The sequence below is a fragment of the Mirounga angustirostris genome, unplaced genomic scaffold, assembly GCF_029215605.1.
Source record: "Mirounga angustirostris isolate CCGP_5_RB_7025 unplaced genomic scaffold, mMirAng1.0.hap1 SCAF_8, whole genome shotgun sequence".
Taxonomy (NCBI): Eukaryota; Metazoa; Chordata; class Mammalia; order Carnivora; family Phocidae; genus Mirounga; species Mirounga angustirostris.
In genome coordinates, this window is record NW_026991716.1 from 112689157 (window position 1) to 112702459 (window position 13303).

Below are 13303 nucleotides of genomic sequence, written 5' to 3' on the forward strand. Positions count from 1 at the left end.
TTAATTACTTAGGAGTAAATTGTCTTCAGGGGATTTTGTGTCCAAAGTAATCCATGATGAAAACGTCAGAATCAAGTACCAGTTCCTCATTGACATTTCATCAGATCTGTGCTCTTTGGATTCAGACAAAAGGTCTAAGGTACTGCCCACTCTGCACATGGGATGTATACTGGTGACCCCAAATTTATATTTCCAGCCCAGATCTTGGCCTTGTAGCTGCCTTCAGATCTCTCTACTTTAGACTGTCCTTTTGTCTCAATTGTGCTAAAATTTTGTCATGGACATGCCTGTGAGATACCAAAATGGAGATATCAGGTAGGCAGTCTTTGGGTTTTGTGCTCCTTTGATACTTCACAGGCATCTCAAACTCAGCATGTCCATACTTGAACTCTTGATTACTAACACCACCCTCCCCAGTGCAGATCTTCTTCCCAGTCTTCCCTATCTCAACAAATGGCACAACCATGCCCCCAGCGAGAGATTTGGAAATGTTCTTGATTCTTCTTTATTCCTATGTAGAATAGGTCAATGCATTCTGTGGTCTGTGGTCTGTTCTGTTCTTTTCAGTAACTCCTGTCTCAACTCTAGTTGGGATGGGAATGGGATAAAGCTGGGAATGAGGGGCACCTGGGTGGCTCAGTTGGTTAAGCAACTGCCTTCGGCTCGGGTCATGATCCTGGAGTCCCTGGATCGAGTCCCACGTCGGGCTCCCTGCTCGGCGGGGAGTCTACTTCTCCCTCTGACCCTCCTCCCTCTCATGCTCTCATTCTCTTGCAAATAAATAAATCTTTAAAAAAAAAAAAAAAAGCTGGGAATGAAATGTCTAATTTCATTTAACCTTGACCTTGAAGTGAGGACAGTTCCCTCCCAAAATCTTTGACCCTGCCTACACACAAACACATCCTGCCTGGCACCATCAAATGCCCCAGGCCTCCCCTTGTCAACATAGTTCCCAAAGGCAAATTACAAGGGGCCTTGTGGCCCAACTTATGACAGAGTCACAAGATTTCTGCAGTCTCCTCAGTTTAAAGCATAGGATATTGCTCTGAGACACTGGCTCTGAATGGCTCCCAGGGAGGACCTACTTTGGAAAAAAGAGCAAAAAGATAGATAGAAATGGATACATGGAGGGCCATAGTTCTTCATTACAAATGAAAATGGGATAGAGCTGAGAATGAAGAACCTAGCACAATCTCCTGGCAAGCTGGCTGTCTTGGGAGTGCGAAACACCTGTGGGCTGGAGAAAAGGAAACCCCCCTTGGCTCTATATGGGAGCCCAATGGGCAAGAAGCTGAATTATTCCTTCAAAAAGAAAGGGAAGGAAAAAAAACAACAACACAGTATCTCTCACCTCATCTACTTCTCATCCTCATTCATTATCCTCATAGCTGCCAAAGTGATGTCTGCATATCAGATCATGTCCCTAGCCTGCTTAAACACATTTAACAAACCCCATGATTCTTATGTACGGCTGCATGACCAGTCCCTGTTCCTCTATCCACTCTTATCTTGTGCTGTTCACCCCTCTACTCTCTAAGCCCTGAGCACCTGGTCTTTTTTCTTACTTGGAACATATCAAACTTTTTGCTACCTTAGAGCTTTTGAACATCCTCTGCCTAGAAGATCATTTACTTCCCTATTCCAAGTAGAACCTTTGAATCTTTACACCACAGCCAAATGCTTACTGATAAGTGTGATTTGGGGACTAGTTTCTGTTCTCCTTCAGTATTATTTATTTTGTACTTGAAGGAGAATCTCAGTGTCAGTTAGTATGAAATAATAATTAAACTTAATTTACTATTAAGAAACCAACAAGAAAAAGTCTGCTTCCAACTGCTTCCAAAATAAAAATCTTAATAAAAATCAATGTAATTATGACATTGAAAATATAAAAAAGAAAATAAACTACAATGTCTATAAAATATTCAGCATATGAAACACTTTGAAATCCTGGGAAAAAAAGGGAATTCAAAGTATATTGTTACCAAATTATGTCTAGTTCAGTTTTCACACAACTCGCTTCAGTAAAAATGATGAATTTTTATTAATGGTGTTTGTAAATACTATAATAATTTCTTACATGTACATGGCACAGCCCAAAGTACAAGAATGTGTGCATGCATTGTCTCTCTTGAATTTCCAGCCTCATGAGATCAGAGAAGTGACTTGCGTAGCATCACCCAGCCAAGTCCAGTGCCCTGGACTCCCACCTTCATTCAGGAAATATTGTGCATCAAGCACTATGCTAGGAACTGATGAACAAAATGTGCTTATGATCTAGTAGAGAAGAAACATAATAAACAAGTAAACCAGCAAATACATTTATGTACTTGGAGGGATATTTTTTCATTGCTCATATACACTGAATATCTGGAGCCAGGAACATATTGAACTTCCAAACCAACCTTTAGATATGAAATACAGAGGAAAGGAAGAGTCAGAGACTCTTTTTTTCATATTAACTCATAGGAGATAAATGATTTGAGGCAGTATAAAATTATATTGTTTTGTAGATAATGTATCCATGAGAACTGAAAGCTCATCCCCACCACTCCTTCCAGAATAGTATTCAGTGGAATGCAAGGATTTGCAGATCTAGCCTCTGAGGAAGCAAAGGAAGAAAAGGAAGAAAACCAGGGAGTTAGAGGCCAGAGAGGACAGAGGGAAGAGAGGTTTGGCCCAAAGGGAAGCGTTTTCTTCTACTAAGTGATAAGGTGCCAAGTGACAGAGATGAGCAAAAGGGTAAGGAAACCTCTTTCACCCCCAAATCCCCACACACCCTGTAGAGACTAACAAACAAAAATGGAACGTGGCGAGGTGAACGATTTAGTGCATTCTCCTCAGTTCTGTGTGCTTGGCTTGCCAACAGCAAGCTTCATTATAAATGAATTACATCCTTGGTGAAGAAATCGGCTCTTTATAATTTCAAGAGAACTACATGTCAGAAAAAAGAGAACCAAAGACTCCATAAGATGATAGATTTATTTAAGTTTTGAAAGGAATTGGACTCCCTTGACCCCCACTTTCATAGTTTACTAAATTGATGGTAGGGACGCCTGGGTGGCTCAGTCGGTTGGGCATCTGCCTTCGGCTTGGGTCATGATCCCAGGGTCCTGGAATCGAGTCCCACATCAGGCTCCCTGCTCAGTGGGGAGTCTGCTTCTCCCTCTGCCGGTCCTCCCTGCTTGTGCTCTCTCTCTCCCTCTGACAAATAAATAAATAAAATCTTAAAAAAAAAAAATAGGTGGTAAATCTGCCCAGCCCTCCTCTGCTCTAGAGATCCCTTTCCTCTACTTTAGTGCCTTTGGAGCTTCCTACGAGATCATTCTTGGAGGGTGTTTGAGGTTGTGCCTTTACCTAAAAGAAAACTGTAATCTGATATGCAAATGAATTATTGTGCTATGTATGTGTAAGGAATTATTACAGTATTTATAAGCATCATTAGTGAAGATTCATCGTCTTCACTGAAACAAGTCATTTGGAAATTAAACTAGAGATAATTGGGTAACAATAATACTTTGAATTCCCATCTCTTCCAAGGTTTCAAAGTGTTTCGCATACTGAATATTTTATAGACATTCCTGTTTTTTTTCCTTTTTACAGTTTAAATATCCTAATTACATTAATTTTTATTAAGACTTTTATTTTGGGAGCAGGCTTTTTAGTTGTTGGTTTTTTGTTTTTTTGTTTTTTTTTAATGGTAAATTAAGTTTGACAGTTATTCCATACTAATCACTGCTGGGATTCTTCTCCAGGTTAGAAGGTAAATAATACTGTAGGAGAAAGGAAATTAGTTCCAAAATTACATTCATTATTTAGTATTTGACTCTAGTGTGAAGATTCAGAGGATCTGTTTCACTAAGAAAAACGATATTATGATTCATGGTCATTAAGCCTCATGGCTGTTTTTTCAGTGGATTAAATTTTCAACTTTTGCTTATAGGATTGCTCTGTGTGTGTGTGTGTGTACCTATAGTCCATGAACAGTAAGTCTGTAGGAATATGAGAACCAATAACATTCAAAACTAAACTTTTCCCTCAAACAGCTTCTTTTCATTCGTTCCTTGTTTCCCTAAAAGGTGTCTTTATCCATCCAGTTGCTCAAGCCAGCAACTGGGTGTCATCTTGACAACTTGCTCTCCCTTACCTCCTACATCTGCTCTAACACCAAGATCTCTTTATCCTGCCTTCTCCGTTCTGTCCACTCTGTTCACCCCAGAGCCACTGCCCTGGTTCACACTCCTGTCGTCTTTTGCCTGGATTGCTGTAGGACTTCTTAATTGGTCTCCCTAGATCCATTTTGGCCTCCTTTCCCTCTGGTACCAGGACTCTTATAATCACACAGATCTGATCCTGTTCTTTCTCTGCTTGAGGCACCACTCAGTGTGTCTCCCAAGATAAAGTTTAAGGCCCTTAATGTGGTCTGTGAAATCTCCTGTGATCTTGCCCCTACTACCTTTTCCCTCACTCCCTTGCCTGAGTCACCTTGCTTTTTGCTCGTTTCTTTGAGACATGCTACTCTACCATTTCAGGTTTGACACATGCTGTTCTTCCTTCCCTCCTCTACTTGAGCTTAAAGTCACTTCCTCAAACTTCTTAAGACTAAGGTGGGTTACCGTGATATTCACTTCCATGCCATCCTACACTTGCCCTTTTAACCACTTGTAACGCTCGCAATTATTTGTTCAAGGTCTGTCTTCCCCACTCAACAGTTAGATCCAAGGAGGGGAGGATCAGGTCTGAGTTGCTCATCATTTTATCCCCAGCTCCCAGCAGAGTGCTTGGCACATAATGAATGCTCAGTAAATATTTGTTGGACGAATGAAAATGAATAAATGAAATGAGTGAGTGAATGAATGATAGACCGATGTAAATGTCACTCAAATACTTACTTTGGTGTTGAATTATTATGACATTTCAAATTAGAAAAAAAAAACACAAATAATGAAAATTTGAGCACAAATGGGTAGTACTTTTAAAAAGTTTGTTTGAAAGCATTATCAACAGTCTTGTATACTCAGGTTTAAATTGATTTGGCAATGTGTGGGAACAGAGAGAAAGGATCTTTCAGGTGAAGAAATTTAAGTATATTGGTAAGCCCTGAACAAGTGGAAAGTTTTCTTTATGAGAATGTATATAGAATGTAACATCTAGAAAATATTTGTCTCATGTAACATCTAGAAAATATTTGTCTCCTTGGACTCATGCTACAACATATCTAAATAACTCTCTAACGTGTAAAGGCTGATCTAACATAAGAACTTCACATTCACTGGAAATTTGCAGACTTCTTAAGAACACAGCAAAACCAGGAAGTAGGCACACATCCAATAGTCAAAAGACAAGTAAAATAGATGTCATAAAGCCCAACGCATATGTATACCCGAAGTCTTCACTCCAACTTTGCTTGCTTTTACTTTGCACATAGCATCAGTAAACTTATTTACTTGGCTCTCTCATTTCTAAGGACAAAGCCCCACCCAAGAACTGGATAGGGACGAGCAGTTGTAAGTACCATACTCCCAGTGGCAGCACGGTCACCTCGCCATCCTCCAGACTTCTGGAGAACTGTACTTGCGTGACAGCACTGACCACATTCACCTAGTGACACAGTTATGCTTGTAAAATGTTATTTCCCATTCTTGATCATAAACATCTTAGGGAAAGACCTGGGCTTTTCACAAAGCTTTCAGAGTATCACACAAGAGCATGCCATAGCTGATAATCATATTCAAAACAAAGCAAAACAACTCTGAGACATCAAGAGAAAATTAAATTATGTTTAATATTGTTTGAGGAACCTGGAATGAAGTATTATATTTTTTTTGAAGTGTTATATTTTAGAAATATTTTTATCCCTAATAATGAAAGTTAAAAAAAGGTGAATACAAAGTTACTACATCTGTTTTTTAGGGCTACTCATAAACTGGGGAGTGTCCCAAGCATGAAGTTTCAGTATTTCCCAGTTCTGGTTTTATTGATGTAAGTTTGCAAATCCTTTAAACTCAACCTAGCTTGTAGCAACCTATTAAGAATGCGAGGGTAAGTATTATAATTTTAAAAATAAAAACTTGAAGTGGTAACTTAAATTATTATCTTAAGATTACAGTTTATTGGGGTGCATGGGTGGCTCCGTTGGTAAGCGTCTGTCTTCAGCTCAGGTCATGATCTCAGGGTCCTGGGATCGAGCCCTACATCTGGCTCCCTGCTCAGCGGGGGGTCTGCTTTTCTCTCTCCTTCTACCCCTTCCCCCCGACCCGGCTTGTGCTCTCTCCCTCTCTCACTCTCAAATAAATAAATAAAATCTTTAAAAAAATAAAAAGATTACAGTTTATTAAGGACCAGAACTTTTAGTCTTTTCAGGATACATTTAGCCATAAAAGCGGTGTAGCAATGTGACAAAATCAAAGGCTTTAGTGTCAGAAAGATCTAGGTTTGGATCCTTCCTTTGGTCACATACTGACTGAGTCACAGTGGGCAATATGCTTAATCTCTGTAGATGAGGGCAATCTCTGAGCAATTATTAGTGATGTGATATTATCATATATCAGTTTGGTGAAAAATGAATTGGAACTACAAGAGGGAATCGTTGAGAAATCAGCTAATGAATTTCCTTGCTCCTGAAGCTAGAGGGTCAGGTATTAAACAAAAAAACATTTACCTGGTGACAATACCCTCTCCATTTAAGTCATTTTTTTAGTCTCTCTGGCTCTCAATTTCTTTATAAAACATTGGAATAATAGCAGAACCTAGCTGTATCAGTCAGGTAAGTTAAGTGCAGTAACAACCCCCCCCCCCACATCTCAGTGATTTAAAATAACAAAGATGTATTTCTTATTCACGTCCACTGTGGGTTGACCAGCAGCTCTTCCACATCATCCTTACACGAGAACCTGAGATGATTGACTTTTACCATCTGGAGGGTTGTCAACCATCATGGCTAGGGGAAGAGATCATAGCAAGTTACACACTGGCTTTTAAAGGGTTTTGCCAAAGGGACACACGTCTCTTTCCTCATGTGTCAGTGACCAAGACAAGCCACTTCTTTTGCCTAGATTCATGGGGTTGAGAAAACGCAATCCAATAATGGGTCTGTGGGCCTAGAAGGAGAATTGGAATGTTGGTGAATAACCCTAATGACCACCCCATGGCCCTATTAGCATTGTCAGGGGATTAAGTTAGTGAATGTAAAACTAGGCACAATGCTTGGTACCTTACAAGAACCAAATAAATGTTAGGGCTTGTTATGACTTAACATTGGTTACAAACATCATTCATAATGATGACTTGAGGTTTATTTCCGCTTGTTGCCCATAGTGTCCCATAATAAAAGGAAACTTCAGAAATAAGGCCTGTGTTGAGACAAAATAACTGCATAAGCTCGCACGATGGAAATGCCTCAGTGTCCTACATGGACATAGTGCAACGACTCAGATGACTTATATTCACAGTGCTTAGTTATTCTTTTCTGTCCAGATGGGAAATTTGTGGCTTATATAAACTGCTAAAGAACAAAGAGGATCGGAATGACACATTTAATTTTATGGAGCCAAGTACATTATTTTCCAGCGCACGGCCCCGTGTCTGCACCTTTCCTTTCACTCTGTTAAGCGGCAACGACGCGGCCACCCTGGTCCAGGTTGAGCGTAAGCAGGTCAGGTTGTAGTCAGAGCGGTGTAGACAAAAATAAGTCCTCTCGGTTTTCAGAGTCCTCTTTCTCCTCCTTTAGTCTTGGGTCCTCAACGCCCCGGCAGCATCTGGAACTTAGCCGTCCCCAAGTGAATGAAGAACAGAATGAATATGCAACAGTTGTCCCCATGGGAAGGAATTTCAGACGCAGGGAGAGCACGAGGGGACATTTTCTCAGTGCCTGGGATCCTGAAATCCTGTGCTGATTGCCTTTCCCTTTCCACTCATTTCTTCCCTCCTTTGTAGTCAGGCCGTGGTCACTGGGGAAGCAAGGAGGAGTACCTTGACCCCTGCAGCACCGCTGGACAAAGCTGCCTTGAGCCCTATTTCTCTAGTAAATAGCATTCCCTTCCCCATCTCCTTCTCACCCCTGAGAAAGAATCCTGTTTTTAAGAAGAAACAGTCAGTCCCCTCCCCGATGTTTGATCCGAGTAGAGGCTGGGTCTCTTGAGGAAATGCTTCCATCTCCGTGGCTCAGACTTCAACAGGCATGGCAATCACCTGGAGAGCTTGTTCAGACAGACTGTTGGGCCCATCCCCAGGATTTCTGATTCGGGAGGTGGCAGTGGGCCCATGAACTTGCATTTCCCACCAGTTCGCAAGTCATACCAATGTGGCGGTAGTTTGAACAGCACTGCTCTGAGCTCCGTCCCTGCTCCTTCCTCCCGGTGCCTCCAGAGTTCCCGGAGCTCGTTTCTTTTCAGGTACTGGGTTTGCTTAATTTTTTCATGTTGCTTTTGAACTGTTGGGATGATCCTAATTATTCCTCTTCTGGTATTATAAGACTCGTGTTCTCTTTTATGTGTCTGCCCGAATGTTGTTTTGATTGTTACGGATGATGAATTCCTAAGCATTGGAACCATCTGGTCCCAGAAGACCTTCTGGAGGGAGGGAAAGCCGAGGGGGTTGCCTGCCCAGCACTTCTGAAGACTGTATTTGGTCAGAATAGTAAAGGGACGGCTTCCTTATAGCAAAGACATTTGGACCTTTAATCAGCTATTTCAGAAATTTATGAGTGTTTTTCTTATACTCCTGGTATCTAGCTAGATAGCCAGTTGGTCTTTTTGAAATCATTAGAGGAAGTAAAGAAATTCCTTCAGCTATAGGGGTGGAATATAAAATTAATGCATCTGCAATTTTGCACAAGGACTTTTCTCCTTTAGTTGACTGAGTCGAGTTGTACATTCATAGCTGTAGCTCTTAAATTGGTCTTGATATAACAACAAAGTAATTTGACTTTTGAGAATAAAGACACACATGAGCCTGAAGAAATGAAAGTCTAGATTTTAAGTGATCTTCTATTTGGGATGTGTATGATTAGATGAACGAACTAGGAATTGTATTGAGTTAGACGGCAGAGTGAGCTCTTTTCCAGATGGCTTATCTGGGTATTTTCTCCATGTGTATGTTTTTCCACTGTGCCTCTAGTTACACAGAAGAATTTGTGTGGCTCCGACCAGCGGTGGATTGTAGACAGCGGTGTGCACCTTAGTGCCTGCTCTCCAGCTGTGTACGTGTATATGTATTCGAAATCTATTTCTCGGGGCGCCTGGCTGGCTCAGTCGTTAAGCGTCTGCCTTCGGCTCAGCTCATGATCCCAGGGTCCTGGGATCGAGCCCCGCATCGGGCTCCCTGCTCGGCAGGAAGCCTGCTTCTCCCTCTCCCACTCCCCCTGCTTATGTCCCCTCTCTCGCTGTCTCTGTCTCTGTTAAAAAATAAATAAAATCTTAAAAAAAAAAAAAAAGAAATCTATTTCTCAAATAAATGAGATTGCTTATCACATTGAGTTTTTGATATTCAGTTAATATATTTGCAGACCATTTCTTCCTGTCATTAAATGTTTTTGTACATTTTTGAAATGACTACTGGTATGCATTTGAGTGTACCATGATTGGTTGGTCAAATATTGGTTGTGTTAATATGATCGAGAGGGGTCAAAAAAGTACATGTTGCCGAATTCTCCTCTAAAGAGAGAGAAAACACTTTTACATAAACACTGCTAACTAATAAAAAAAAAACCTTTTGCTGATATTTCCTTAGTTTGTCCATATGACACTTTAGGGGAAAAATAAAATCTTTTAAATCTTTAAACCTATTGGGTTTAAAATATTCTCACATCAGTTCAGGGTGCAAGAGTCATTTTTAAGTATCTTTCCCTTAGTTCTGGTCAAATCTATAGCAGCAATGAGTATTTGATTTTTATTTTATGTATGCATTGAGTGATGTAGTTTTAGGCGGTTTGTGTGTGTGTGTGTTTTGTGGGGTTTTTTGAGGAATTTGTTTATTTCTCACCTACAGCTTTGATAATTTTTATAGAAGTGGGTTCTTACAAAGGTTGGAAATGGAACTCATTCTGTCATCACCAACAGTTGCAAGTTGTTGAGGACATGGCGCTCTGCTGTGCAAGTCAGGGATGCATATGATTTCTTTCTTTAAATAACATTTTTTCTTTAAATGACATACTTTGTTTTTTCTTTGAATAACATATTTTCCCTCACTGCATTCTAAATTCATAAGCATAAATTCTTCCTTCTTCCCCTCATCTCCTTGTTTTCTCTCAACATTTGCAGTCATGCCTGGTTCTTCCCCTTATCCTAGTTCTGTTAATGTGCAGTATGATTGAAGGAGAAATCACATGTTCTTAGAGCTAAACAGCTCTGGATTTGAAACCATGCTCTTCTATTTCCTGGCTGTGTGACATGAAACAAATTACTTACCCTCTCTGAGCCTCAGTGAAATGGTACAGTTTTTCCTCCCTCACAGAATTTTTCTGAAGATTAAATACAATAGTGTATATTAAGTTCCTAACAGAATATCACGGCTCAATAAACACTTGTTCCTTTCCCATTTCTAATTTTTCATTCTTCCTTTGCAATTTTCATACTTTCCCCCCAAAGTCTCCAGATGAATAATTTGAACTTCTTGGCTGTTCTCTTGGAAAAGATTCAGAGTAAAACTTTCTTCTTTCTTTCTGGAATTCATCATTTTTAAAAAGTCCCTGTTTAACTAATATTTACTTTGATCTCAGTAGGGTTGCAGAGCTCAGGTTAGTTAACTTTATTCCTTTTAAATCCGAATGAATCCTAAAATGACCTTTTAAGCAGTACACAGTCCTCAACTATTTTATGAGAGCAGGTGGGGATGGGTTGGGGAGCTATGATGACGATGACTGGTGTCTCCATCAAGTAAGACTCGGAGATTTTACCACTGAATTCTGTCTTCTGCTTGGGGATTGCTGATGGGAAGTTGTGCAAGTCCATTCGTGCCATACTCATGGCTCTCGTGCCTCTGTTTTCTCTCCTGGGAATTCCTCCCTGCCTCTCTGCTTCTCTTCCTCCCTTCTTTGAAGACACCTTCTTTATGAAACCTCTGCTGCTTATCCCCTCCCCTAACCCCCACCCTCCAAGGTCACTGGCTCCTTTTGGCCTTCTCTGCATCCCATAAATACTTCTGTCCCTGTGCCTAGAGTGTGTCTTAGTACTTGCTTGGCGGTCTGCTTCTAGGCTGTCAGCCCGATAAAGGCACAGAGGGTGTCAGATTCACTGCGGAGCTCTGGTGCAGGGTTTGTGTTCCACAAATCCCTATTGAGTTCAGCAGAAGTAAACGTTCGACATCACAGCATGGGTCCTCAGATAAAGCAGCATTCAAGGTTGAAATTATTCTAAGTGGCGATCTGAATTAAAAGCAGCCCAAGCAGTGCTAACTAGAGATGAGTGAGATTCTCTGCTTTCCAATGCGAATGAGAAATTTGAATAAATTACCAGCATCATTCTGGAAGAATTAGGAATGTGATTTGATTTATTTAATTACTTGACTTCATTATCTTATATGGATTTAGGAAGAAAGAAGTCCTCTTCATCATGTCAAAAGTAATAAAAAAGAACCCAGATGCCCTATAAATAAATGGTTCAAAGCAAAGCATACTGAAGCCTGAACAAGGTCAGCAATGATTTCAATCTTCTCCATAATTTTCCTTTGGAAGATCAGCTACAGGAGCGGTATGGTCAGAACTTGCTCCGACAGACCTGGGAAACAGTTACTTCTACGTAAGTTACGATGTATCTTCTTGGACTCTTAGCTCATCTGCTATAAGGGGGTTGTCAGGCACCTTACGTTATGGGCATGAAGCTACAGCCTACATTTCAGAGTTGTGAGGATTTAATGAGCCAATATATGAATAAGCCAACACATGTTTGATTAATCTCCAAAAGGCTACAGATAAAATCTGTGGTTCAGCAGGTAACTATAGCAAATCTAAAAAATACTTTGATTATTAAAGCAAGTTATGTTTGTCCATGGGTTGGATATCACTGAGGATCAAAAATGTAAACTAATGCTAAGTATTTGTTTAAAAAGCATACAGGGTGGGACGAGGTGGCCGAGTGGTTAAGGCGATGGACTGCTAAAAAGCATACAGGTCAAAAACTCATCTTTATAACCCTATTAGTCTGATTGTGATGAAAATCATGAAGATTGAAGGCATTTTTAAAACTCAGATTGAAGCCATGTGAATTTATAGGATGGCTCAACCTTGGCATAAACTCATCTTAGATAAGCCCCCCGGGATGTCGACACTTGAAGAAAAGTTCCACGTAAATATACTTTCTCTGTGTTCAGATTAAGCAGGGACAGGGCAGTCACAGGGTAACCCTTGAGTACAAGGGACCATCTCCTTACCACCACCCCACCCGACTCCGGCCACAAGCTCCTGCCAAAACAGATCCTCACCCTCTAGGACGACTCTTGGGTCTCTGTAGACAACAGAGCCATGCTACACGCAAAAGATGAAACAGGGTCAACGGATGGGGCAGAACAGGGATGTAATTTCAGGGCATGAGAATTAAATAAAATTCAGCCTTGCTTCTTCATCTCTTTGAAGAGATGAATGCAAATCAGGTTAAGTGGAAGAACCCTTTCCGGAGCCCCAGAGCCGGTTTCCCTCATAATGAAGGCTGAAGATCTCTGTCTAGCCTCTGTGGCTGCATGCTTGATGAGAATAATAATTCTGAAGTTGCAGGCTAATTTCCAACAGAAGCCCATTTTCATAAGTGAATCAAAGTTGTAAGGTTAGATTAACTGAAGATCGTCAGTGAGGACTGAGCTTTGGGGAAAGAAAAAAAGCCCCTTGCCCCTCCGCGGGCCAGAAGGGAGCCGTGTGAATAAGTCAGGATGACCCGGACATAGGCGAGCCAGTTAGCCCTGAGAAAGGATTTGCTTTATAATGCACAGCATTATCCATGAGCATATCCCAGATTACAGATTTCTTGAAGACAGATGCCAGTTCATAATTCATCCTTTATGTTAACTTGCCCCCCGTAAATGCAGGTGTTGATCTTTGTTTCCTGTCCTTCACCGTTACGATGTATCGTAAGTAAATCTTTCATTCCTAAATTTCTGATTTAGTCTGGTTAGTGATTTTAGCCATTTTCTATTTTCTCTACTTTTGCGTTTTTTGCCTCAAAGGCAAAATTTTAAATCAGGAAGCCCACCGAATTATCCAAATGTATACTGCCTTTTACTCTTATTTTGTAAGCTTAAGCATCCTTTTTTTTTTTTTTTTTTTTGGTTCTGTACTTAATTAGAGTTCCAAAATGGAAATGAAATAAAAGCAGTG

The 13303-nt window shown here is 40.6% G+C and overlaps 1 protein-coding gene across 3 annotated transcripts in view; it reads left to right on the forward strand.

Moving 5' to 3' along the window:
* TMEM200A (transmembrane protein 200A) overlaps positions 1-13303 on the forward strand; it is a 70055-nt gene that overhangs the window by 42127 nt on the left and 14625 nt on the right. The window contains exon 2 of one of the 3 annotated variants that reach the window (XM_064598100.1): positions 11528-11735. The exons of the other annotated variants lie outside the window; for them this stretch is intronic. The gene's annotated coding sequence lies outside the window, so the exon portion shown is untranslated. The remainder of the gene's footprint in view (positions 1-11527; positions 11736-13303) is intronic. 3 annotated transcript variants of the gene reach the window in all.